Raw genomic sequence first — 27,211 nt, 5'->3', positions numbered from 1 at the left:
TCTTAGAGGATAATAGGTGGGGACAACACAAACTAAAATGTAGCCCACAAAAACACAACAACAAAGTACAATAATAATAGTTTTCTTTACATAGTGGTAGAATATGATTTTTGTGTGATTTTTATTTCTTCTTTGTACTTTCCTATACAGCCCAAATGTTCTGTAGTGAACATGTATTACTTGCAATATGAAATACTGTAGTGCATTTTAAAGGAACATGTATTATATCATATTATATCACACTACAGGCATAAAAGACATTACAAATTTTTTTTAAGATTTATTTTTTATTTTAAAGAGAGAGAACAGAAGCCAGAGGGGCGGGGAGAGGAAGAGAGAATCTCAAGGAGACTCCACACTGAGTGCAGAGACCTCACTGGGGCTTTATCTCATGACCCTGAGATTACAACCTGCTGAAACCAAGAGTCAGATGCCTAACCAATTATAGTGCCCAAAGACACTACAAATTATATGCATGCTTTAAGTCTTGTTGGAAGGCCTGGAAATTTTTTTAAATTAATATATATAAGACCTGTATAAATGCATATATAAATACATATAAATCACATATGCGTATATATTAATACATACACATGCATGTATATATTGCTCTGCATATACACATATATGTAGACATATTTTTTCTTTACATGCACATGCATGTGTGTGTGTGTGTGTGTGTGTGCACGCATACTTAGTTAAGTTTAAACATAGATGGAGAGGACACAAACCCACGTTACCCTCTAGGAAAGGAGTAATATTAACTACTGTACTATTAACACTACTATATATTAACACTACTATAAAATAACAAAAAAATTTACCCAGAATATTGAACTAATAGAACTAAGAATTGAACTAAGTCTCAGAATTTCTCTCTCAAAAATTCTGTGGGTGGTCAGCTTCTGTTAAGGACTAAATACATCTATATTGCCTCATGGTGTTCATGAGTAGCCAGATCCACAAACCTTCTAAACGTACCCATTCTATTTGCCTCTCTTTTGATCCACACACTATAGGTGGACTCTTACTTTTCTCCTGTCTTTTGTAGGGAATTTTGGACTGTAACACCCATCCCACTGACTTATAGCACACTGCTTTCCAGAAAGGTCTGCTCAGGAACATGAGGGCATAAAGGATTCAGACACAGAATGAAGCCTCTCCTTATGGAAACAGTTGTGACAGATTCCACTTTGTTTGAATAACCAGGAAAAAAAAGGGGGTGGGGGAGGAAGTCCCCTTTGGTTTACAGGAGGGTTCCTGACAAGGTAACCTGGAAAGATTGGTCAGCCCTGCTCAGGATGCTAAGCCCCACAATGGAGAGCCCCAACTGGTTCTACTTTCACATCTTTACAGAAGAGACACTATTGTTTCTTCCACAAAGATGCTTCTTTATGCACTAGGATCAATAAATATGCCCATCAAGGCAAGTTTTCTTAGTCAATAACTGACATCACATATATGATTTTAAACCAAAGTATATGATTTTGTATGGTAACACACTGAGGCACTGGAAACGTGGAGAGAGAACCAAACACGAGCTCAAACTTTTCAGAAATTTAGGATCAACATCAAACAAAGCTCACAATATGCCACCACCCCCATTCCCTCGTAAGTTAGCCCAGAGAAAAGAAAGATGTGTTCCCAAAACTGTTCTCACAAGGTTTCCTCGAATTGCTTCTTCCAAAGTCACCTGAAAGGAGGGGAAGATGCACAAAAACAAAGTCACAGGAGAGCTACCTTTATGGGCATTTTCTAATCTCGTGAATCCACCCTGCCGCACACCCAACTTGTTCACAGATAACCTCACCAAAAAGCTTGGTTTCATTCATTTGAAACCCTACTTATTTTCTCCTGTACCATAGTTCAGTTGGACCAAAGTGTCTGCTCTTGTTACTGCCCAAACTACAACTGATGAACAAAAAGAGGGCTTGAATTTCATGAGTCTGAGATTTTCACCTTTCTTAAATGTATACTAAAGACCTCCTTAGTCAATATATTCACAGACAGTTGTAATTAATCCAGGTTTTACTTAAGCTAACAAATGACTCTCCTTCACAATAAGTAGTGCAAAGCTGATTCACGAATTTGCTAATGTCCTCCAGGTTGCTGACGGAGCCCACAGCTGCACCATTAAGGGGTTTGGTATAATAAGAAATGTATTTGGGTTCCTGGTACCAAGCTCCTAAATCCCTTTCCTGAGTGATAGGAGTGATAGGAGTATCTTTTGTCACTCCCAAGGAGACCCTCTGGAGCACACCTAAGATTATGCTAATGAGGTGATTTAGGGAGATAGCTTAAATCCCTAGACAGCCTCAGGGAGAGGCTGGTCACTGGAGACCCAGTGATAGAGGGTTGCACCCCCCCCTTCCCCCGGCTCCCCACCAAAAAGGGCAAGGAGGGCTGGAAATTAAAGCTCTATACAAACTCTCAAACAATCAGATTTGATTAGCTTTCAGATTGGTTGTAGCATCCACATATCTGGAGGGGGTGCACCCCAGTTCAATGGGGAAAGAACTTCTCCTCATGTACCCCTTCATCTGGCTAGTCTTCTGTATGCTTTAAAATATCCCTTCCACTGGTAAACGTAAGTAACTGTTTCTCAGAGTTTGTCTGCAAGCCTCTTTAGTGAATTCTTCCAGTGTAGGTGCCATGGGAACCTTTGATTTATAGCCAGCTGCTTAGAAGCACAGGTAACACTCCGGCCTTGTGATTGGGGTGTGAAGGGGCTGGGGGTGGGGACAGTCTCATGGGACTGAGCCCTCACCCTGGGGGATGCTGTCTCCAGGGTAGACAGTGTCAGGGCTGTAAGCACTCGGTCTGCTCAGAACTGGAGAACTGCTTGGCATGGGTGTCTCCATGCACAGGACGGGGAAATCATGACAAACCATCAGACTCCCCTCTCTACTTTTTTTTTTTTTTAAGGAGGTTTTTTTTTTTTTTTTTTTTTTTAAGATTTTATTTATGTATTTGACAGACAGAGATCACAAGTAGGCAGAGAGGCAGGCAGAGAGAGAGGAGGAAGCAAGTTCTACTGAGCAGAGAGCCCAATGCGGGGCTCAATCCCAGGACCCTGAGACCATGACCTGAGCCGAAGACAGAGGTTCAACCCACTGAGCCACTCAGGTGCCCCTCTACTTTTTAAAGCAAAAGTGAAAACATCAACACTTCTAAGGGTGCCAGGGACAAAGGGGATCAGGATGCTAGGGGTGGGAGGTAGTTGCAGGGTTAAGTAAGGTGTCTAGGAGAGGTTTTGTGGAGAAAGTAAGCTCTGAAAAATGACTTGGAGATGAGGGAGTTGAGGGTATTAAGATGCAGGCCATCCTTGCGATATATGTAGGGTAAAATCAGGGGGCATTGTGGCTGGAACACAATGATGAAGGGAAGTAGAAGTTAAAGTCAGAACCGTGTGGGCCTTTGTAATAAACTTTCAATGTACCAGCTTGGAAGGACGGGTTTGGTTACCAATTTAGGAGCAGATCAAATGGAACAGAAACCTGTTACGATGCTATAGGAATCATGGAGGCAAGAGATGAAGATGGCTCAGGCTCAGACCAAGGTGTCACTGGAGATGATGGAGTTATGGCTCCATTCTAAATGCCTTTTCCAGGTAGAGCTGACAGTATTTTCTCACAGATCAGATGTGGTAAGAGAAAGAGAGAAGGCAAGAATAATTATAAGGTTTCTGACCTAAGCATTGGAAAGTTGCAGTTGATACCCACTGCGACTGGAAAAATCATGAATAGAGCGACTAGTGTGGAAGGAGGAGGAGGAGGAATCCCTTTCCGCATATGCTGGGTTCAAGACATCTGTAGGATATGCAAGTGTAGAGGAGAGGTCTTATGTGCAATTGGATATAAGAGTTAAACGGTTCAGAGAAAGAGGCCCAGGCTAGAGAGATTAAAATAAGGAACAGTGTGGTTTCCATTTTTTTTTTTTTCTTCTTCGAACCACTCTTAACAGTTTGGAAAATTTATGTCTATAATTAGTACTTCAAGACCCCAATTTCTTTATGCTAAGGTATTTGGAGAAGAAAGGGGTGGGAGGAGCAGAAGGAAGGGAGGAAGGTAGAAGATTGATTGATCATTGGGAGATTTACAAACGGAGAGTGTTTATTTCCCTAGACTCAACGTGCTTCAGATACAGGGCAAACTCCTAGGCAGTTTAAGTCAAATCCCAAAAACCCTTAATCCTATTTTCCCACAGATACACATCTTTCAATGTTTCTAAGTCATTCCCAGTAGATTTTCCATTAGAAATGGTTTATAACATTTTAACTTGAAGTTTATCAGCCTCCAACTTTTCAAATAATTAAATATTTAAATGCTCAGGAAAATCTGCGTTTGTGAAGCAAGCATTGTTTTGCAACGCAAATCGTCATCCTTAATTTCTCTGCTGGTAAAGTAAGAGTTACAGGGATTGGTTTTGCTCCTGGTGCGTGAAAAACAGAATACCTTCCCCCATTTTCTGGGCTCTGGGGTGGCCCCTCCATGTCAGAAGACACCTTCCACAGGAAAATGACAAGACCAGAAAGGGAAGAGGAAGGAAAGAGAGAAGACGAAGGACCCCACCTTAATGGCATTGGGTACGTTTTCCAAGCTGACTACTGGCCCTCTGCTTTACCATCAAGGGCTCGGTGAAGGCAGAACAAGCCTAGGGGCTTCTGGGCAGGTCGGCAGCCTGCATAAGGCAGGCCCAGCTCACAGGTGAGTCTCTGCGGCAGATGAGGCTCTCACCACCTGACCCGAGAGAAGCATGGAAGGCAGCCCCCTGCCCTGCACCCCCAGTACCCCTCCCTACAGGAAACCGTGGGGGTGTTTATATTTGCCAGAAGAATCCATCCAAGGGGATGTATCTGCATCCACCTTTTCCCCTCCCCTAAGACTCTCTTCATTTACTAACAAAGGAAGAGAGAGAACTTTCTTCCCCTCAGATTTAGTTTTGCGGACTTAAATATACGCCCAAGAGCCAAGCGTGGACAATGAAGAAAAAGAAAAGGGAGAGAGCAGGGAACTTCAGTACTAGGATTCAACGGAGCCTTGTCTCCTGGGCTGTCTTTATCTGCATTAAATTGGTCATGACCTTCCAGGTGTCTTTAAGGTTGAAGTGTTTGCTGGACCATTTCGAGCTGAGCCGCGGGTCCACGTGACCCTCCTGACATCAAGAGGCAGGCTTTTAAAAGAACAGAGGCACCTTGTCAGGGCCCCGAGGTCACTAATAGCCTGCCTTGAGCCCTCCATAGGTCATGTTCGGCTTCCTCATCCAACACAAAGGGACTGGCGAGGGAGCTGGGGAGGGGCGGGGGGATAATTATCATTCTGGTGTTTTTTTCCTCAGGCCCCGAGTTATGCTCCATGTCACTGTGTTAATGTGCCTGCAACCAGGGAGACACATAATGCTCCTCTCAGCCCTGTTTATTAGCAAGATCCATTTGCAAAAGGCCCTTCTTTTGTGCCACAATATGAATGTGCTTTGATGGCAAATAATTACGGGCAGTCCTTTTGACATGAAGATCCACAGGCTGCCCTAGTTAAGCCAGTAATTAGCCTGTCCTCCTTTTTTTTTTTTTTTATATTATTATTGAGAAACTACAAATTATCCTCATATGTGCACCGGCCATTGCTTTTTCTCCTTTCTATTCTCCCACTCTCCCCTGCTCGCTCGCTCTCGCTCCTTTCTCTCTCCCTCTCCCTCGTCTCCCTCAGCACTTTGGATAAGCGGAATGCAGCTGCACAAAAGCAAGATAAAGCTAGACCATCAAGATGATGAACAATCTGGATGAAGAGCCTTCGAGATGAACACAAAAGCAGGAGAAGTGCAGTCGATGTGGGCCTGGACAGCTGAAGGATGCTGTGGTCTAAGGATGAATAGCCCTCATTTGTGAATATACAGATTTTCCACAATGAATAAAAACTGAGTGGAGGTCACAATAAATAAACTTTTTCCCCCCTTCCTCTCCAATAATAATTCAGGTTCCCGGCACCAAACAGCTGTAAATTGAAGGTTGTGCTTAGTTTTCCCAACTCTCAAAGGGGATAATTAAGCTAAGATCACATTGTTTGATATATTAGTGTAATGATGAGCTACTATATTCTACTTGTTTCGAGTTATTTTAGTTTTTCTTTCCCCTTATCTTTTTTTTTTTTTCAAACTACATTTCAAATACATTTTAAATGTAAGAACAGCGGTTCTGAAACAGAGTTTGCCCTCTGTTTGGATCTACTTGAAATGTATTCATATAACATTTAATTAAAGCGGCAACATCCCCCTTTAGAAAACGTGTGGAGGTAGAAATATCTATATTATCTGACTAGTTCTGACATAATCTTGCCAAAAGGCTGACTCCTTTTCCTTATTGGTGCAAGATAATTAGACCATCATTAACCTCTCTGAAGCATCACTGTCAGTATTTCTTGGTGTTATAAAATCAGGATTTGGGAAGATTTTCATAATTTTGCTTAAGATCACCAAGAAGGCAAAGATCAGTTCTGAAACACGCAAGCCTACACTTTATAAAGCGTCTCAGCCCACAGGAAATGCTACCAATGGTCTCCCTCTGTTCTTCAAAACACCGGCTCCTATTGGTGAAGTCTCAGCAATAAAAAGGCCCAAACAGTTATCCAACTCTTTGGTGTTTGGTTAACTTAGGTTAGGTTGTCAGTTTCTTCCAATAATTTTCGATCTGAAAACGTACTGGAAAATCACAATATCTGTATCAAATAAAAAAGAAACAGTCCATTTTTAGAAACCTTTTTTCTCTTTTGGTGGGAGTGGTAACCATAAAATAGTCTTGACTTCAAAAGCAGCCATTTATTACCATGTGTTTGGTGGATTTTGTTGTTCATTTGATTGGTGAGTTGACTGGCCATTTTTCCTACGACCTTCTCTATTCTCCCCAGTTAGTCCCAACCCAGAATGGGTTCTACCATATCCACATTTAGGAAAATGTCCATATTTGAACCAGGTATGGAAAACTATTTACGAGCAGGAACAACCTGAGTCCACAGTGATCTCAGCCCCATGCAAGTAAAGGAACTTCTTAATGGTCCTAACCCCGGAGACCTCCAGCTCAAGGACAGCCCATCCACTGCATGACGGGGCACCACCCTTCCCCAGTCCTCTCAGAGGAACACGAGAGAAAGGGAACAGTTAAATGCACTTTGTGTGCAACAGGAAAAAGCAGAGGCAAGAGAAAAAAAGACTGGAGCAATCCAAACACAAGAGTTCAGGCCCACTCGCAGCAGGTACCAGAGAAAGAATCCTCAGACTCACAAAGTTTGTTTTTTGTTTTTTTGCTTTGCTGTAACAGTAAACCAGCTAGAGACAAAGAAAAATCAAGCTGTGGGCCTCAAACAAAGGCAATTATTGCTACCTCTATTTGCTGCCATCTTGGGGCTGTTTTTTAAAGGACCAGCAGATCCATTTGGAAAGGTTATACAGATTTAGTTTAGCTTAGTTTAGGAGTTCACCTGGGTCAAATGTGAAATAGCTTAATAAACTTTTAAGTGCTGTGAGCAGAACAGGTCTGGTACAATGTGCAGGCCCATCTAAAAATTCAGCTAATTAGCATTTCTCTCACCTTTCTCCTTAAGACTTATTAATTCTGCCTACAATTTGTTGAATGCCTGCTACATCCTTGGCACTTTCCTAGCTGTAGAACCTTACAGAGAAACAAACCAGGTCACATTCCTGCTTTCACAGAACTTACATTTCCGTGGGAGGAGATGGAGAGCGAACAAATAAACAATACAACAAATAAAATACAGCCTACCAGGAAGTGGTAAGTGGTACAAAGAAGAATGGGGTCAGAGGATGTGGAGGAAGGGATGGACTTTGCCCAGGATGGTCAGGGTAAAGGCCTACCTACAAAAGTGACATTGAGCTGAACAAAGTGAAAGAAGGAGTCATGAAGAAGCCATGCAGCTTTTGGGGTAGAGTTTCCCAGGTTAAAATAAACCCTCAGTCAAAGGCCCTGAGGCAAAAATATATTTGGCATGTGCCCCCACCAGCAAGAAAGGGGATGGGAATGAGGTCAAAGAAGGGACAGAGGGTGAGATCATGCAGAGCATCTCACCACAAAGCTGAAAAAACCATGGTAGTCTACTGGCTCTGGACTTCGAGCTAATACGCTTCTATAATACAGTTTACCTATATGAGGTACTGAAAGGAATATTCTTAGGTGACTGGTTGACTCACTGTGGTTTCATGTTACGAAATATTAGGTGTTGATGAGCAAAAATATGGTGCAATTAAAAATGCCTATTGCAAACACAACTCTCTTCCCTCTAAAATAAAGAAAAAAAAATAGGCAAAAGATGGGAACAGATCCTTCACCAAAGAAGATATATGGATGGAAAAAAAAACACATGAAAAGTTGCTCAACATCATTAGTCATTAAGGAAATGCATATTAAAACTATGAGATAACACCACATAGCTATTAGAGTTGCTTCAATTAAAAAAGGAAATGATAATACAAAATCCTGACAAAGATATGGAGCCACTGGAACTTTTAGATTTTTCTGGCAGGAATGCAAAATGGTAAAACCACTCTGAAGTATAATTTGATACTTTTTTATAAAGTTCAATATACACTTACCATATGACCCAGCAATTCCTCCCTTGAGGGAATCCCACACCTGTGTCTTCACATATAGACACACACAAACCTGTGAACAAACATTGAGAGCACTTTCATTTACAGTCACTAAAAGCCGGAAACCGAATGTCCATAATACGGTGAATGGATAAATAAATCATGGCATATTCACACTCTGGAATATTCAACAATAAAAAGGAATGATAAGAAACAATATGGATGAGATGCCAAAGTATTTTGCTAGGTGACAGGAGCCAGAAAAGACACACACTGCGTGATTCTGTTTATAGGGCATTCTCAAAAGGGCAAAATTATAAGATCAGTAATCAGACCGGAGGCTCCCAAGGGCTGGTAAATCAGAGGAGATAAATTGGCTACAAAGAGGCACAAGAAAACTTTTTGTGACAATAGAAATATTCTCTCTTAATTGTAATGAAGGTTACACACTGTGTATGTTTGTTAAGATTCATAGAATAGACACCTAAAAGGGGTGAATTTTATTACATGTAAATTATATCTCCCAAAATCCCTGCTGCAATCGTGACACATTTTCAGGTAAGTACAGTAATCTGAAGATGATAGATTTTAGACGAAGCATGAGAGACTATGGACTCCAGGAATCAAACTGAGGGTTTTAGAGAGGAGGGGGGTGAGGGGATGGGTGAGCCTGGTGGTGGGTATTAAGGAGGGCACAGATTGCGTGGAGCACTGGGTGTTATACACAAATAATGAATCACGGAATACTACATCAAAAACTAATGACGTACTGTATGATGACTATCATAACATAATAAACAATTATAAAAATATTAATTTTAGTGCTCTCTATCTTCCCTACTAAAGGCACAATTAATTTGTTAAGTAAGCTATCCTTACTGATAGTCAAATCTCAATGTCATATGGGAAAACAGTATTCGCCTGGGGCTGTGGGCAGAGAAAAAGCCAGATTCAGGCCCTGTGAGCAGGACCGTATATGTCAAAAGCAGCTCTAACACCATCTCTCCCACTTTGCAAATGGAGACATCTGGGTCTTCTGTCACACTTGGGCAAGGCAGGGCTCTCCCCACCGCCCACCACTACAGTTCCTGGGACAGTCTAGTGAGCTTGCAAAACAACACAATCTCTTTGCTCTGGTTTCTCCTCACTCACCCAACAAATCAAAGAGCCAGAATCAATCCAGATACTTATTCAGCGCCTAATACTTGCAACACACTTGAACAGATACACAAATGTGGTGCTTGCTCTTAGAAGAACAAAATTCAATTAGGTAGGGGGAAATATATATAGGAAAAGAAATTAAAAATGTAAAACAGTATACAGAAAGTATCACTTAATTGGCACAGGCAATTACTGTTATTCAAAACAGAAGTCTTGCACCCACGAAAATAACACTTATTATCATCATTCATTGAAGAAAGCCTATTGCCCGCCACGCCCTTTACATGGATCATCCCACTTAATTTTCAGAATGATTCTGAGATTTCAGTTTTATTTTTTAAAAGATTTTATTTATTTGAGAGAGACAGAAAGCAGGAGCTGGGTGGTGGGGGTGGGGGTGGGAGCAGCAGACAGAGGGAGAAGCAGACTCCCCACTGCACAGGGAGCCCACTCTGGGGATCCATCCCAGGACCTTGAGATCATGACCTGACCTGAAGGCAGAAGCTTAAGTGACTGAATCAGCCAGGTGCCCAGAGATTCATCTTTAACCCATTTACAAATGAGGAACTGGAACCTCAGAGGGTTTGAGTGACTTGTTTGTGGCCCCTCTGCCATGGATTAGCCAGGATGTGAACTCAGGTCTTTCTAACTGATTGCAATACCTGTGAGCTTTCCATTATCCTCAGCTGAGTTAGTTGAGAAATAGTCATGAAAGTGGTTGAATTTCAGCTAAACTTTATAGGGTATAGAATTCTATATAGGCAGCAATGAGATCAAGGGTGATGGAAAAATCCCAGAATTGTTCAGAGGCAAATGAAAGCAACAGAAGTACAATGTCTACTTTGCAAATATTGTTAGATTGCATCCAGTATGGGTGAGCTCTCAAATATTTTATCATAAGTTTGGTGAGTAAACAGCTCCCTCTTTTTTATTTATATCTAGCCTCTAAATCAGGTCAAAACATTTCAAAAGTAGAGACCTCTCTTGCTGAAATGAATTTTCCACGTTAGGAATTTTCTTCGGGGAGGTGGTGGTGGAGATTTCATTCAAGTTGGCTTAGGTGAGTTATTCCCTACTATGAACCTCCCAGCTAGCTTTAAGAAGACGGAGAAATGCAATAAGACCCACCACAAACCACAAATAAAAATACTCACACTCTTTTATCCCTGAGTTATAGCTTTAAGATTAGACATTTAAAATCAGGATTATCTAATGCAACCTAGGCCTTTTTTTTAAAGGGTCACACTTCTTATTTTTGCACAAACAGAAGGGCCTTTTTCTATACACACACCCTCCCCTCCCCCATTCAGGCTTCTGATGCTCAGACAGCATTGGGATAAGCAGTGAAAACTTTGAAGTGGTCATGTACTGCATCCCAGTGAGAAATAATTAGAAAAATGGGCACTCTTTTAGAGTCATCTTTTTTTTTTAAATAAATGGTCAGATAGTAAATCTTTTCAGTTTTGTGGGCCATAAGGTCTCTGTCGCAACTGCTCAACTCTGGGTTGAGTAACAGTAGATGATACTTCAATGGAAGGGTATGGCTGTGTTCCAGGAACTTTATTTACAAAAGCAGGGATCTTCCTGCTCTAGGACGGCAGTGGTAGTCTTGCTGCTGACTTGTTATACAGGTCAATAGACAGGACCTCAGGAATTGTGAACTGCAACCCACAAAAAATGTTGCCCAGCACTGCAGCTCACGGACCGGGCATGCTGCCTACTCAATTCTTATCCACTATGTCCTCATTCCAAATTTGGTCTTTTTACTTGTCCAGCACTGAAACTGCTCATGGATTTCCATTAGCAGTTGTGGCAAAGGCAGCGGATTTATTAACTCTTTTTCTTCACTCAATATCCTCATTTATAACAAGGTGTTTTCTGGAGAACACAGAGCAAGATCAATAACCAGAATGGGGAGATGCACAGCGTTAGTTCCTCAGTTCTCTTTATTCCCCCACTTCACTTATGATAGTTTCCTCTCTCTCTCTCCTTCTCTCCTTCTCTCCCTCTCTCTCCCTCTCCCTCTCTCCTTCTCCACACTTGGATTTTCATTTAGCTCTGATCCAAAACAAAGTACATTTTGTTGGCTCCGCATTAAATACATGGCTCAGTTGATTATGGTCAGGTTAAGGCAGAATTACTTTCAATTTATCACGAAGAGGCAGGAAAGCGAGACTTAAATCTACAAAGAAGTCTGTCTTCTTCTCCATTCAAACCCCAAGACTCACCAAAGACATCGTCAATCAGCAAGTGATTTTAAAATTCTCTTAAAAATGTTTTACTAGTTCACTTACTTGGCATTTTTATCGCTTTGTATATCTGTAACATAGTGATATAATTAGTAAAGCTATTAATGTTTCTTATGCTTAGTATTACAAATGCTATAAATCTAGCTTATAGCAAAATAAATAATGATGATAACACTGTCAAGCATCTGTATAATTGCTGGATGGCTTTGTGTAAACCAAGGTATTAGCACTGTGAAACAGCTTACTCTGGGACCCTCAGCCACCCTCCCTTTGAACCATTCAAGGAACCCAGAAGCACCATGGAGTAAGAACTGCACAATTCCCCTCACATTTCATAGCACAAGATAGCCCCAGCCTTCTGACTGGTCCTCGATATGCTGCTTCAGGCCCAAAAGAGGTTCCTTTCATTAGGGCAGAGTAGACATAAGACATAAGATTCTAACTGTTCTATTAGGAATCTAAGGCGTTGGAAGCCCCCTGAACTCCCCATTATGAATATCTGCACAACTTGCTGGGCTCTTAAAATTTTCTACTCCACAAAAGGAGGGATGTTCTAACCAACAGAGAACCCTACTTCTGAGCAGGGTTTCCCTAAACAAAAACCCCGCAAATCTGAGGTCAGAACCCTTTTCTTAAGGTGACAACAACAACTCCATTCGTCTTGCTATCTGGCTCATACCCCACCACCTACCGACACAGAAGAGGGAACCTTATCTACAGCTTCTTTCTCACATTCCTGTTTTCAGTACGCAGAAAGGATTAAAATGAACAGCCCTGCACACGGGTCCTGAGTAATGGGCCTTCAAAAACCAAAGTATTAGACAAATATATCAGCTATGAGATAGAATACCAAGGGCTAGTTCCACAGTATCAGCATTTTCAACTTTCATTCTAAAGTGACTGGATGATAAGAGGGCACAATTCGTATTTTGAATTCAGGGCGAGAAGATCTTTTTAATAAAACTGTTTTTACGAGGTAGCTATATATCATTTCTTACCAAAATGCAAAACAAAGCCCAGGTCTTTTTTCTCCCTCTCTCGGAAACATCCATAATGATAGATTTCCATTGTATTTTTTCATCCTATGAATGAATTTTTCAAGCCAAACTTTTCTTGCTGCTGCTGTTGTTGATGGCGCCAAAAGGTTTCAGGGAATCTTTCTTTGCTCAGAAAGCGGCCTGCAGACCCAGACAGAGAGGGAAAGGAAGTTGTTTGGGTGAATAATGAGGGCCGAGCCAGAGCCTCCCATGGTGGCAGGCATGAGGCCAGATGAATAGGATAGCACTTTGTGTGTTCAAAAGGCAGTCTCTTTTTCTGTTATCCTTGGCCTGTTGCGCTGGCCCGCTAACCAGTGGACGCACACTATCATTCATTAGCATTTTATAGCACTTTATATCTGCAGTGCCCGTTACAAATCATATTTGTTAACTTCACAATGTTTCTTGCAAGATCGTCACCACCGATTCACAGCAGCCCACGTTCAAGGGGCTGTGAGTGGATGAGCCAGATTAAGAAGAGGGATATTCCTGAGTTTGGGTTGCAATTCTAACCAGGGTGGAAAGAAGGCTTCGGCGGAAGATACGCCCGTGCTCCCGGCCAGCAACTCCACTCTCCATAGTTTCACTGTCTCTCAGATCTATCACCTGAGTTCATTCAAGCCCTTCACAAACCTCATCACCCTCAGACTTGTTACATGTTACTTGATGTTACTTGTTACTTGATGACAAGGCTCATGTGTGCTTTGTTTACTTTGGTGGTAGCTTTTCCTTTTATTCCCCCCCCCCCCCCCCGATCTGGTCGTTTCCCATTTTGACATGCAGCCAGTTTCTGTCACGAATGGCAAAGAACGCATGTTTACATTTCAGGACCTTATGATTTTACAGGTCAAAACCTCTCTCTGGTTTGGTTTTTCCGGAACCAAGCCTTCTTCTAGAACTCTGTAGATCCTTGTATTAATGCCCCTTTGGTGGCTTTAGTCGCCTTTCCTTTCTTCTCGGACATGTACTATATTGACAATGTGAATGTCAGATTTGGACACTTAACCCTTTGTTTTAAGTCTACCATTGTTCCTCCTGTTCCCAACGATCAAAAGGTAAGGCCCAACCAGCAAAAGGATGATGGTAGCTTCCAGAGCAGAATTAATGTTTGAACAAAACAGAGAGCTGTGGGTGGATCTGTGTCAATTGGACAATCACACTGACTTCAGAAGAGGAGCTGGATTTCTAAAAACTGTCAGAAACTAACTTCCTGCTTGTCTCAAACTTCTTTCTCAAAGGAGCTGTGGAGATGAAGGATATACCATAGGGAGACAGTCAGATAGAAACCAGCCCCGGAATGCCCTTGCGAATGTCTAACACCCTCATGGAGCTGCCAGACCTCCCAGCAGAGGTACATACAGACACAGCACTCAAAGCTGCCAACCTCATCTAAATGACTGGCCCAGATTCAGGAAGATTCCCTCAGTCACAACATGATCTATTGAATGCCTACTACATGCATTTTCTTTCCACTTTGAAATAATTTGATTCCCAAATTTTATAAAATTGATGTGAATATATATATATATATATATATATATATATATATATATATATACCTTTCACTCAGATTCCTCAACTATTAACATCTTACATAACCATCACACAATTACTAAAATCAGGAAATTAGCATTGAAACGGTGTTATAATCAAACCTAAAGATTATATCCAAATTTTGCCAAATATCCTATTGAAATCCCCCCCTTTTTTTTTCTAGCCAGTCTCCCATCTTGGATCATACATGGCATGTTGACAGTTCCTTAATCTGTTGTTTATCTTCTGTGACCCTGATATTTTCAAAAAGGATAGGTCAGTTACTTCTTTACTGTTAATGTCTCCCAATCTGGGTTTGTCTGATGCTTCTGCATGATTAAATTCAGGTTATAGATTTTTGGCAAGCATATCATAAATGCGGTGTTGTGCCCCTCTCAGTGTATTGTATCAGGAGGCACATGATTTCTACTTAGCCAATTATTATTGGATTGTGAACCTTATTATTAATGATGTTACTCTGACCACTTGACAAAAGCAGTTTTTGTCAGGTTTCTCCACTATAAAATTACTATTTTTCCCTTTGCAATGTCTATGTATCTTGGGGAGATGGTAAATACTCTGAGATGGTAAAAGTATCTTGTGTTTCATCATACATGCACACACTGACTTTAGCATCTTTTGCATAATTTTATATGCCAGCATTTTGCTAATCACTTTTTATGCCTTATTTGACTTAGTCCTCACATCCAAGACAGATATTACTATTATTTAGTCTCATTTTACCGTTGAGGAATCTGAAGTTCAGAGTAATTAAGCAATATGACCCAAGAAATATAGCTACTAAGTGATAGAGCCAGGGTCTGAACCTAAGTCTGATTCAATTACTCTAGCAAATGAGAGAAGAGGCCTACCAGCACCTAAAATCTCCATTACTTATAGCCTCTGGGCCATCATATTTTGCTACCATGAGTGTACCACTACTGAGAAGCATAAAAATACATAAAAGTAGCCTATTGATGCTACAATTATTGATATTCCAGGCTACAACAGAAAGTGGGGAAGATGTGTAGAGGGAATACAAAAATATTATACTCAATTCAGCTGGGATTGGCACAATATTATTTTTTTCTTCTTTTTAATTTTTTTCTTTTAATTTGAGCATAACCTTTTAGTTGGCACCGTGCAAAGCAAGTTTATAGGAATGGCCAAATACTTTAGAAATTTAACACTTAAATAAACCAAGACCAGTGGATTATGCCATAAATCATAGGTTAACTAGCAGAAAAACTCTAAGAAGGAGTTAGGGATCTCTAATATTAAAACTGTGAGACAGATATGTCCTGAGACCCAGATAAAACAAAGTCTTGAGAGAGATCTTAGACATTGAATGTTTAGCAAATATAAAGCCACTGGAAAACTCTCTTCTCATTAAATAATACCAGTTTATATGATCTTTTGAGTTCATAAGTTCTTTGAGGAGAGAGACTATGTCTATCCTGTTTCTCAGTGTATCCCCCAACCTAGCACAATAACTGACTCACAGAGTTCAATAAATATTGAATTGAATGTTCTGGTCAAAGTATCATGTTTCAAAGTGTGTTCTTGGCAGAATGTATGGTGATAATGAGGTTTCTGAAGAAAGTTGGGAAGGTTTGCGTAGTAACTCACCCTGATAAATATATTTCTAAAAATGGATTTCTTGGGCCCAGTACCAATAAGCATTTTATCTGGCCTTAATTCTATATGCTGCCATGTAGCTTGTCTTCAAGAGAAAAGAGTTAGCCAGGCTAACACACTCTGTTATTGTTTTGTTTTGGGTACAGTTACTACACTGTTTACAAGCCACAGCACTCACATAGAAACAAGTATCCTCCTTCCTCGAAACATTTTATCATACCCCCCCATCCCGTATTAGTCAAATTCCTCCACTTATAACTTATAGGACCTGACTCAAGTTAGTAAAGATTAAAGAAATTACTGGCCCATATAAATGGTTTCAGACACTGCTAGATACAGAACTCAAATGACGTCACTGAAAGATGTCTGTTTCTCTTGCCATCTCTTAGCTCTGCTTATCTCTGTTCAGCTCAAACTGGCTCTCTTCACACTGTGTCAGAAGAGCTGTTAGCAGCCCCACATGCACACATTTTCAGCCTGGCAAGCCCAGTAGAAAGAACAAGTCTTCCCTCTGGCTCCAGCAAGAGAGTTTCAGGAGGCTTATGATTGGCTAGATGGAGTCAGAGGTCCATCTTTGAACCAATCAACATAGCTAAAGCAGTGAGATATTCTGATTGGCCAGGCCTCAATCACATGCACAACCCTGTGGTAGGGCAGTTCAGCTGAATCAATCATGTGGCATGGACTTCTCCCACAGGAAAGAGAATTTTGTTGCCAGAAAGTGAGAGGAGAGAAGTAATCAACAACAGTTAAAAATGCCAGATGTTCATGAGAGCCGACACTTAACGGTGCCTGAGAATCTAGTGCCTTTGCTCTCATCAGCCTTTTTTGACCTGGCCTGGCACCATAAATGCTTTCTTTTCTGACCTCCAGTGGTGTAAATGCTGTAGTCATGTATGCCCCATACAGCTCTATAACTGGATGTGGCATCTCTAATAAAATGACAAGCTCTCAGGACAGAAATCTTGTCTTGTTTGTCCCAGGCAATGTTCCTTCAATTCTTACACAGTACACCCACAATGACCACCAAAGTCTTAAACCAGAAACTTCTGTTATCACGCCAGCTCATCTGAGGCCTCCTTGTTGACCATCTGAAATTTAGTCCAATTTGGGCTTCTTCACATAATGGGCATCTGAACTCAAAGCAGTATAGCAGCAAGAGTCTCTTTCTGTTTCAAATTGTGATAGAGAGACCCAGGCGGGGACCTGGGACCAAGATCAGGCCTGGCCCAAAAAAGTCCTTCTTTCAAAAGTTAGCAAAGACTTTCCCAACTAGATAGCTTAGAAGAAATTCTAAATGAGATTTTAGCCCCTGCTACTGATAGAAGAGGAGCTGCCATGTGAGACGTGGGAAAAAAGACAAAAATCCCTTGGTCCTGTAATGCCAGCCCCATTTCTGCCTCCTACACCAGCCGTTGGCTTCCACGGCCTGTTGACCTTGTGCCGGGAAACTGGTCACGTGCAGCTCAATTTATCAGACATCACCTGCCTGGGTGCATGCTTCTGACTTCTGCCTGTGTTTCTATTACACAAATGCCACAAATTCTGTCTTTGCAAGATTGAATTGAAGATTGGGCTGCCTGAAAATCTAAAGAGGGGAGCCTCTCCTTCCCCTCTGCTCCAGCTGGAGCCCCAGGGCCAGCTTCTAGCACATCCCTAACTGCATGTGGTTCCCTGGAGCAGATCTGGAGATTTATGTTTATCCGAGTTCTCATGCCCGCTGGCCTTCTGAATCAAAGGTGGAGTTATAAACCAAAGAAATTTACTGCAAGACTCTAGCATGCGCTTGTGAAGCTGAAGCATTTCGCTCCTTTTTAATAAGGTTAAAAATAGTTACAAGTGGAGCATAGGAATAAGGGCTTGAAAGAGCTCTGTGGTGCATCTGTGACTTAGGCCTGGCCGACATTTACAGCCCTGCCTATTAAAAAGCCCAGGCCTTCGTTGCTTCTGCTCCTCACCCTCACCAGGCACACTAACAACACAGCCCACCGCCCATGGGCTACTTGACGTTTTCAGCCTAGAACAATCGATGGGGGCCAGCCAGCCTCTGCTTACAGTTATGGGGGAGGCCACTTTAACTACCTGTTGGCTTGTTTCACGGTAAGGACAGCCAGCTGATGTAGAAAAGCTCTGGCAAAAGAGGAGAGCAAAACCTTACCCAGGGTTCAACTCAGAGATGGCTGAAAATAAACCCACCAGACAGGCGAGTCCATATGCCTGCTACCATCGCCATTTGGGGCTGAACAGAAAGAGGAAAGCAAATTAAACCCATAAAGCCTAAGACCAGGAAGGACAAACTGAGTTAGGGATAGGACCCCAATCACCCGTCCCCTGCCCACGTCAAAGTAACACTCCATTCACCTACTGAGCAAACCTGGGCACTTCTAAGTAGAAAGCGGCTGCAAAAGCCCCATGCCTCCTGCCGCAATCTGAACGGTAATGTGATTATAAAACCTCAGATCAAAGGATCGAAAGGATCCTGGCCAAATGCCAGGAGGAGTCATGGCTCCTGACAGAACTAAATCAGGTCCAATCTGGATCTGAGAATAATAAAGCAATTAACCACGAAGTGACAGAAGCTGAATTTCACAGTAAAAGCAGTGCTAACCAGCCATTTAGCATCATGAGAACAAGACCTCTTTCTTCAGCCACCTGCGGTCACCACCCCACCCCCTGCTCTATAACTTCCACCCCCCTTGCAACTCGTTGAAAGCAAAAGATTAAGCCCAGGCCTGCACTAACAGGCAGACAGAGGTGGGGGCAGTGGACAGACCCCTCATTCAGAGGCCTCCAGAGGACACGTTGGCTTGGCTCGGAAAAAAAAGAGCTTACTAACTACTCAGAACTTTCAAAACAAGGCTCTGGCTACTTACTTAATTGGCAGAGATGAAAGGCAAGGGTATGATGAGAAACGATGATGCTATCAGAAATGAAGGAGAAAAATTCTGAACAACAATCATGGCCTCCATCACTAAAGAATCTCAGGAGAAAAAAAAAAAAAAAACACAAAACAAAACAAAATAAAAACCAAACCCAACTAACTGCCTGGGTTTTTGAAAAATCACACTTAAGTATACAGGTCTACATTGACCTTGAAGGTCTGACCATTTTGCTTGTTTTACCCCCAAATATGCACACGTGCACACACGCACGCATGTACACACACAGAGTATTGCTAAAATTCATATTTTAGAAGTGGGTTCTGTCTTGCCCACCTGCTGTGGCCAGGTAGTAGAACATATGGTCTGCCAGGCCACCCACTAATAAGAGCCACCTTCCTTAACAGCCGCAATGAACAGACTGGGAATAGAATTTTAAAATTACATAACTTGCTTGTGAGTCCTTTGGTCAATTAGTTTACACACAGGGCTTTATTTCTAGCTTTCCTTTTCCAGGGAATCCTAGAAGAGGAGACAAGAAAATATATAAGAAAAAAAGAACAGTTCCTTAAAGTTCTAGACATATATCTCACACTGACATGTGTATACACATAATAATAATGAGATTATTTAGCTCTAGATAACTCCTCTAATGTTAGTAGCACTTTTGAACACTCAACATGTTCTATCACCCTTACAGGTTTCTATGAATTCACTGTTACCCTGTTTTGTTTTTAAAAAACAAAAGGAAAGAAAAAATAATTTACCCTCACCCTCTCCTCTTTAGAGAGAACTACATGCACAAACCCACAGGAAAGGTCAGAGAAACAAAATCAATTGGGTAACCCATCTGATAATTTCTGGGAACAAGAGAAGCAGGCAAAAGGGGAGGTAAGCTTTAATTCAGTACGTGCCCTTTCTAAGGCACAGTCCCAGCATTAATCCAGTCTTCGGTCAACCCACACATCATCCAATTCTCTCAACGGCATGGAAAAGCCACAGTCTCAGTCAAGTTGGGATGATGATTCTCCTTCACAAAGATGTTTATTTTATCGAGGAAAATAGTTTTTAGGGATTGCGGGAAGGCTATTATACAAAATAGGCCCATCAGTCAGGTTAAATAAAAGAAGACCCAAAATGAAGAAATCACCTTTCCTTTTTAATGAGTATCTTTGAACATGAATAGAGTCAAGCTGGTGCACTTCAAATTTCCCCCTCTGTGAAAATAAACAGCACATACATGTATACATACATGCATATTCGGTAAACCTGTTATTTTTGTGGCTGTGTTTTAAATCAGATGAGAGTGGGGGGTTATAAAGGAAACACTGACAGACCCGTAACTAGAGTGGCATTAGCAAGCACCACCACAATAACCATTGAAGCCCCTTTTTTCTTGGAAATGACTGGCCCAACCAATGAGAATAGAGTAAACACGGCTGGCATCTTAATGACCTTTGAGCATTAGCAGATGGCCTTTTTATGATCACAGATTAGCAGTACATGGTCGTTTGTTAATGACCGATAACAGGTGCCAGTGGTCCCTCACACTCCTTTTTGTGCTTGTTCTTTACCTTCCCAGAGTAAATAAGGGTGAGTCTCTCAGTGGACCCGTTTTCTCTGCACCATCCTTTGTTTCTCTTTTGGCTGCAACATGGCCTATTTATTCCCCCTAACCCAAAGGGGACGCAAGAATTCAAACATTTCCATGCCTCAATCTCTCTCTCCCTCGTCTCTCTCTCTCTCTCTCTCTCTCTCTGAAAACATCCTCCCCTGGATATAGGGGTTGAAGTCCTGCAGTTTTTGGACCACGTGAGCCCAGCAGCAAAGCCAAAGCTACTGTAAACTAGGCTTACTTATAGGAGGTGCCTGGTACTATGGATAAAAATGACCCTAAAACACAGCTAAGGCTTCACCCAAACTTTATTAAATGAATCAGCCAAAGTGGGTTAAGCCATCTCAAGTCTTCCTTTCTGCCATTTACAGAGCCAATTAATTTTATCTGAAAGAACGTATCTTTCCCCTTCCCACCCACACAATCCTCCCCACCCACCCCCCTCATCTTTGGGATTGCTTCCCCCTCTCTGCCTACCTCTCACCTCCCGGTTCTTTCCTCCCCAAGAAGAAAATCAGCTCTACAGAGCCAATGCCCAGTCTACATAAATGATTTTTCCACCTGTATTTGGGATAATATCCCTTTGGCCTAGTATATTCCAGCACTGGAACAGATCAGGAGGGCAACAGAAGACAGAGTAATTTACCAGATTGGTTATTCTATGTTTATCTCTGGCTCTAGGCCCCTGGGGTGCAGTAGTCCCTACTGAGCCCAACAAGCCCACCTTAAAGGTGGAGCAGAAATGGAACTTGGGGCGCTTACAGAACAAGTAAACTGTGATGCCTGGGACCTGCAGACTGAAGGCCCTCTTCTCCCAAACCCAGACACCAGAAGGATGGCCAGAGGAGGCAGAGCTCTGTACATGCTCTCCTACACTGGCTACGTGGAAAGTGCCACGTTTCGAAGTAAGAAGTGCTGTATCTCAAAATATAAGAACATACGTCACTGGAAAACAACTTGTCTTCCAAAGAAGATAAAATTTGGGGTTTGTTTTTTTTTTTTTTTTTTGGTCTTTCTCAAAATGTTGCAAGCTCAGGAAATTATAGGCATCTTTTTCTTTAAAGATTTTTTTTTTTTTTTTTTTTTTTTTTGACAGAGAGAAATCACAAGTAGACGGAGAGGCAGGCACTGAGAGAGAGAGGGAAGCAGGCTCCCTGCTGAGCAGAGAGCCCGATGCGGGACTCGATCCCAGGACCCTGAGATCATGATCTGAGCCGAAGGCAGCGGCTCAACCCACTGAGCCACCCAGGCGCCCCGCTTTTTCTTTAAATATATTAGAAAGTCCCCCAAATGGGAAGAATTGTTTGTAGCATGTAGCTTTCTGGACACAAATAGACATTTTAAGGATTTTTTTTTTTGATGGATTAGGGACTTAATCTGTGTTTTGATGGGATTGTTCATTAAAAAAAAAAAAACTATTTTCAGCTTTGAAAATCTATATGTTCTCAAGTGAATATTGCATCTGTGGGAGTATTTGTTGCTGTTTTGGGCTGATCACCTCTAGCGGGATAAGAGAATTAAATGATTTTAGAGAGACTAAATCACAAAGTTAAATTTCAAAGTCACTCTCCTTCTCTGGCTTATACAGAAAAAGCATGACTCAAACACAGTCCCGTGGCCTCTTGTCCAACCTTCGCCTTCTCCATGAGAATGTGTGCAGAGTGTTACTGAACTCCCAAGAGAGGTGTCTCTCTCACGTCTCGGTCAAGTTTCAAGACCAGGTCTTTACTCGGATCTTCATCTTTGCCCTACCCCTCGTGCTCTGGCTCAGGGGTGTAAAACCAATTAAAAAAAAAAAAATGAATCCCAAGGTGTTGACTTTCAAGATCCAGTGGACAAGGCTGTTCCGATTTTTTCCGTTGATTACATATAATATCAGGAAACAACTGCATAATGGTTGAAGTGAGGCTCAAAATGTATCCCAATCCCTGGGCCTGTTATTCAGAGAAAATGCACAGCTATGTCTCCCCACACCCACCGATTCTTTGGCAAGCAAACAGAAACAGATCATTTCCATGTAGCCTGCTGTCAGAAAGGCCCGATATAATATACACATATCCTTCCTTGGGCTTAGTCACATCTAGACCTCTGTATTGCATAGTCAAAAATATAAAATGAAAAATCCATTACTAATTAGACTGTTAAATTAAACTGCTTCAACTTTATTTTATGAGAGACATAAAGTATATAAAGAGAAGACACAAAGTAGTACCAATGACCTTTAGAGGCAACCTGCCGCCCAGCCCAATGCTTTCTGAACCATTTACCTGAAAACTCCTGGATTCGCTAACATCCTCTACTCCCTCTCGACCACTTCTAAACCTGAAGGATTTATTTTTAACAGTCCCTCACCACATAATGACTTTAAAATTCCTTAGGTTCATACCTTAAAATATAGCGGAGAATAAGAAACAATACCAATTAATAGTTGAAGCTCAGCGGCAATAACAGAGCTAACTAGCCACTTCCTTCTGGAAAGATGTCCTATGAACACAGGAGAACCGAACCACCCTCAGCCTTCTGGACTGTCGTGTAGGGGTCAGCAAACTCTGGGCCACAGGCCAAACCCAGTTCATTGCCTGTTTCCATAGAGCCACAAGCTAAGAATGGTTTTTATATTTTTAACTGGGTTTAAAAATCAAAAGAATCCTATTTATTGACACATGAAAGCTTTTATTAAATTCAAATTTCAGTGCCCATAAATAAAGTTTTATTGGAATGCAGGCACACTCGCTACTTTTTATCTGTGGCTGCTTTCACACTACAGGGGTTGGACTAAGCAGATGCGACAGAGGCTACATGGCCATAAAAGCCCACAATATTGATTATCTGGCCCCTTATAAGGAGTATTTGCTAAGCATGGCTTCATAAGTGGCTTTGCAATATGCACAGACAAGAGGAAATTGGGTGGTGCTCATTCTAGGGAAAGAAAGTACAGAACATTTAGTTCCATAAAAGTGAACAACCTTGTTACTCTACCAGTGCAGCAAAGATCTTAGCAGCCCCCCAAAGCTAGGACATCAGAGTAAATCAGCTCCCACATCTGACATTATCTTATTTGGTATTATTATATAAGTTGTTAACTTTGATACCTTATATATTTGTGTAGTAGTGCCAAGTGACTGTTAGGTTTCCCAGTTCATTTCCTATTATCAGATGTTCTGCTGTGTGTACGGATCAATGAAGCCTCAGTTGTAGCACCTCTGAGAAAGCTTGGCTGCCCATTGGTTACATGGATTTTATCTTCCATGATATTTCTCTTCCCAAGATTTTTTTTTTTTTTAAGGTCTGTGATATGCTCTAGAGCAAGTCGTATTGGTGAGGAGCACTTTTTGTCTTGAACCAAGGAAAGAAAATGTGAACGTCTACAGCCACCTCTGGTCTGTGTTTGCCAGATGATCCCTCTTGAGACCCATGGCCAGTCCTGATAGTTGCCTCCAAAATTACTGCCTGTATTAAAATGTTTCTTTTACATTTTTATCCCTGTTTTCCTGTCCCTCTCTTTTCCTCCTTTCTTTCCTTCCTCTCTTTTTCTCTCTCTTCCTCTAAGCATGAATTTCGAAGTCTGATAGGCCCAAGTTCCAATCCCAATACCACATTTACCTCCTCCAGGAACAGCATCCATCTGCAAGATCTCAGGCACAGTGTGGCATGTATTAGAAACTGCTCCTTATCATACCTGGCACACGTCTAGCATTCAATAGATTCTAAACCAGAAAGAACAAAATACAAATGTTATTTTTAAAAAGTACTGGGTAAGATGCAAAACGGAGGATAAAGCGAGTCGGGGAGAAGGCCTCTGAGGGAGAGATGTGGCTTCTGAGAGGAAGTCTGGAGTGTGAACTGAGGGAAACCAAGCAGAGCCTCGTTACAGGTAGGACTAGCATGACGGATCAGAGCAGCCATCTTGAGGGATCAAACCAAGGCAGTGGTGCAGTCGAAGGAGCCAGACTTTGATATCAGACAGACCTGGGTGAGATTTTGATTCCTTCATTTATTAGCTGCATAAACTTGGGAAAGTAATTTAAGTCTCTCTAATTATCATTAACAAAACAATAATAAAACCTCCCTTACACCATTATTGGCACATACAAATGTCAAGAATTTTAGCAGGCACCATGGTATTAGCTAATGCCAGAGCACTGCAGTTATGCGTTGTTGAAGAGCCTTGAGTTAAAGATGGAAGCCTTTAGTCTTGAGCCCTTGTGAATTCAGCATCCTTCATGAGGAAGAACTGCCATGGAAATGTTAGTGATTCCAGGGTTGATCCCTGGCCTTCCTCTCATCTCAAGGTTGACCAGCTCTCCCTGGGTGATATCAGGTGGCCCAATCTATATGGAAGCTGTACAAAAGGTTAGTTACCTGAACACCTGGGGGCCATTGATGCCTCCTGTTCATCCCTCACCAACACCCCCCCACCCCCACGAAATAATCAGTTCTTCTGTCTGTCAATTCTACCTCTTTAACAGCTTTTGCATTTCCCCCTTTTCTTCATCCTCATTGTCACCTAGCTCACATCCTCCTCATCTCTTCTGTCTTGTAAATTCTCTCCCTGTCCTGCCCATCTGCAATTCATTCTCCCCTGCTGCACCCAAGAAGTCTCCCTCAAAACAAAGCTGGCCTTGCTACTTTCCTGCTTAAAATCCTTCAATGGCTTTCCACTACCTTCAGATGGAAGTTTCAACTTTAGCTGAGGAACAAGATATTCCACAGTCTTGTTCCTTTTGTGGTTCAACTGACTTTTCATACCTGTGCATAAGGTGTGTACACACACACACACACACACACAGAGAGAGAGAGAGAGAGAGAGAGGATAGCTTACTGATTTGCTTACAGTTCCCCAAATATGCCTTCTTCTCTTTCTTCCTTTTCTTTTTCTTCTTTTTTTTTTAAGATTTTATTTATTTATTTGACAGACAGAGATCCCAAGAAGGCAGAGAGGCAGGCAGAGAGAGATGGGGAAGCAGGCTCCCCACTGAGCAGAGAGCCTGATGCAGACCTCAATCCCGAGATCATGACCTGAGCTGAATGAAGGCAGAGGCTTTAACCCACTGAGCCACCAAGGTGCCCCTCCTTCCCCCTTTTCTCTTGCTACTTCTCTGACTAAAACACTCTTTGTTATCCTCCTTAAGCTAGCAAACACTCACACATCCTTCAGAACTCAGCATGGATGCCACCTGCTTTGGGCAAACTGTCCCAAATGCCCTCCCACTTTCCACATCATGCTGGATATTCCAATTAGGACTATTCATCCAATTTGTATAAATTTTACTTAATCAGAGATCTGTGTAGCTTCTTCCTTAACTCTACTAATCTATCTATTACGGACAGAAGCCATGTCTTCATCATTGTTTCTCTAGAAAAACAGTGAATAAATGGAGTATGCAGAGGACCCCATAATTGATGGTGGATAGATGGATGGACAGATGACTGTTTGGATGGTTGAATAAAGAGAGTTCAGTTCTAGAGCTGTCAACTGAGGTGTTTTTGAGGTCTTGAAAGTCCATTTATAGGAGAATTGCAGTAAAGAAGAAAGAAGACTGAGGTTAAAATTTTGAGAGATGACATAAAAGAGTGGGAGCAAGAATCACTTGCACTCTCTACGATATAAGTACAAGTTAGAGAGGTGTTGGAATGGTTCTTATGTAGGACTGGCTGCCAGGTAAACAGGTGCAAGCCTCTGCACAGCAGAGGACATTTTAAGAAATGCGCATATTCACTGACCTTTTCACCTGTTGAAGGAATAATTAGAAGAGTAAAAACAGAATCAATCTCAATACCTACCTACAAGAATGCTTAAGTAACTTACGATGTATCCACATGATAGAGCATCACTCAGCCATTTACATATTATACTTAAAAATAATGTATGTCAACATTTTTAAATATTCCCTATACTACAATGTTCAAAAGAGAGCTAGGAAAATCAGGATAGTGCCATGTTACAGAGAATCAATGGAAGAGAAACTTCCAGGGAGAGGGGGTGTCAGTGCAGTAAGAAGACAGGGAGGGCAAGGAGGCCAGGTGACTGGTGATTAGAGCACAGAGGACTTTGGGTGCCCCCTCCCCTAGACTTACCCCACTCTGTTTTACAGTAGCACCCATTTATCTGCCCTTCTCCAAACTCACTTGCTGTATTCATGCCTAGTATAGCTGGTGCCTGGTCACAAATGCCCGATACTCTTCCCACTGTGCCATCATGTCCTTCACGTTACTAAGTAGTTCGCAGCCATCTTTACTATTGCTCTCTCCCTACATTTGAGATGAGGTTATCATTGCCATCATTTCCCCAAATCACAGAAGGGTTAAATAATTTGTTTCCTTCAGTCATTTAACACCACCCCTCCACCCCTATTCAGAACTCTGGCCTGTGTCTCATCAACTGAGCTATTCTTTTCACCTGTTTAGTAAGTGTGGTTAATTATTTGACATTTATGCAATTTCTATGATCTCTGTGTTTTCCCTATATGTGTTACCTATGCTATTACTGGGTGTCTACGCCCC

General features: G+C 41.8%; 2 long non-coding RNA genes across 2 annotated transcripts in view; both read right to left on the bottom strand.

The window, feature by feature from the left end:
• Positions 1-1,462: 1,462 nt before the first annotated feature.
• LOC309872514 lies at positions 1,463-13,673 on the bottom strand. Its single transcript, XR_014315929.1, has 4 exons — positions 13,004-13,673; positions 8,599-8,668; positions 6,645-6,710; positions 1,463-1,693 (listed from the first exon to the last, which is right to left on the bottom strand). It is a non-coding gene; the product is annotated as an uncharacterized lncRNA (long non-coding RNA).
• Positions 13,674-15,583: 1,910 nt separating this feature from the next.
• Positions 15,584-27,211, bottom strand: part of LOC309872516 — a 51,360-nt gene continuing 39,732 nt past the window's right edge. Inside the window, exons 2-3 of the long non-coding RNA XR_014315931.1 lie at positions 24,311-24,414; positions 15,584-19,614 (exon numbers count right to left, since the gene is read on the bottom strand). This is a non-coding gene — a long non-coding RNA (uncharacterized lncRNA). The remainder of the gene's footprint in view (positions 19,615-24,310; positions 24,415-27,211) is intronic.

Source organism: Mustela nivalis (assembly GCF_964662115.1).
Source record: "Mustela nivalis genome assembly, chromosome: 8".
Classification (NCBI taxonomy): domain Eukaryota; kingdom Metazoa; phylum Chordata; class Mammalia; order Carnivora; family Mustelidae; genus Mustela; species Mustela nivalis.
Note: the sequence above shows the minus strand (reverse complement) of the source record. Positions and strands in the feature narration are given on the sequence as shown.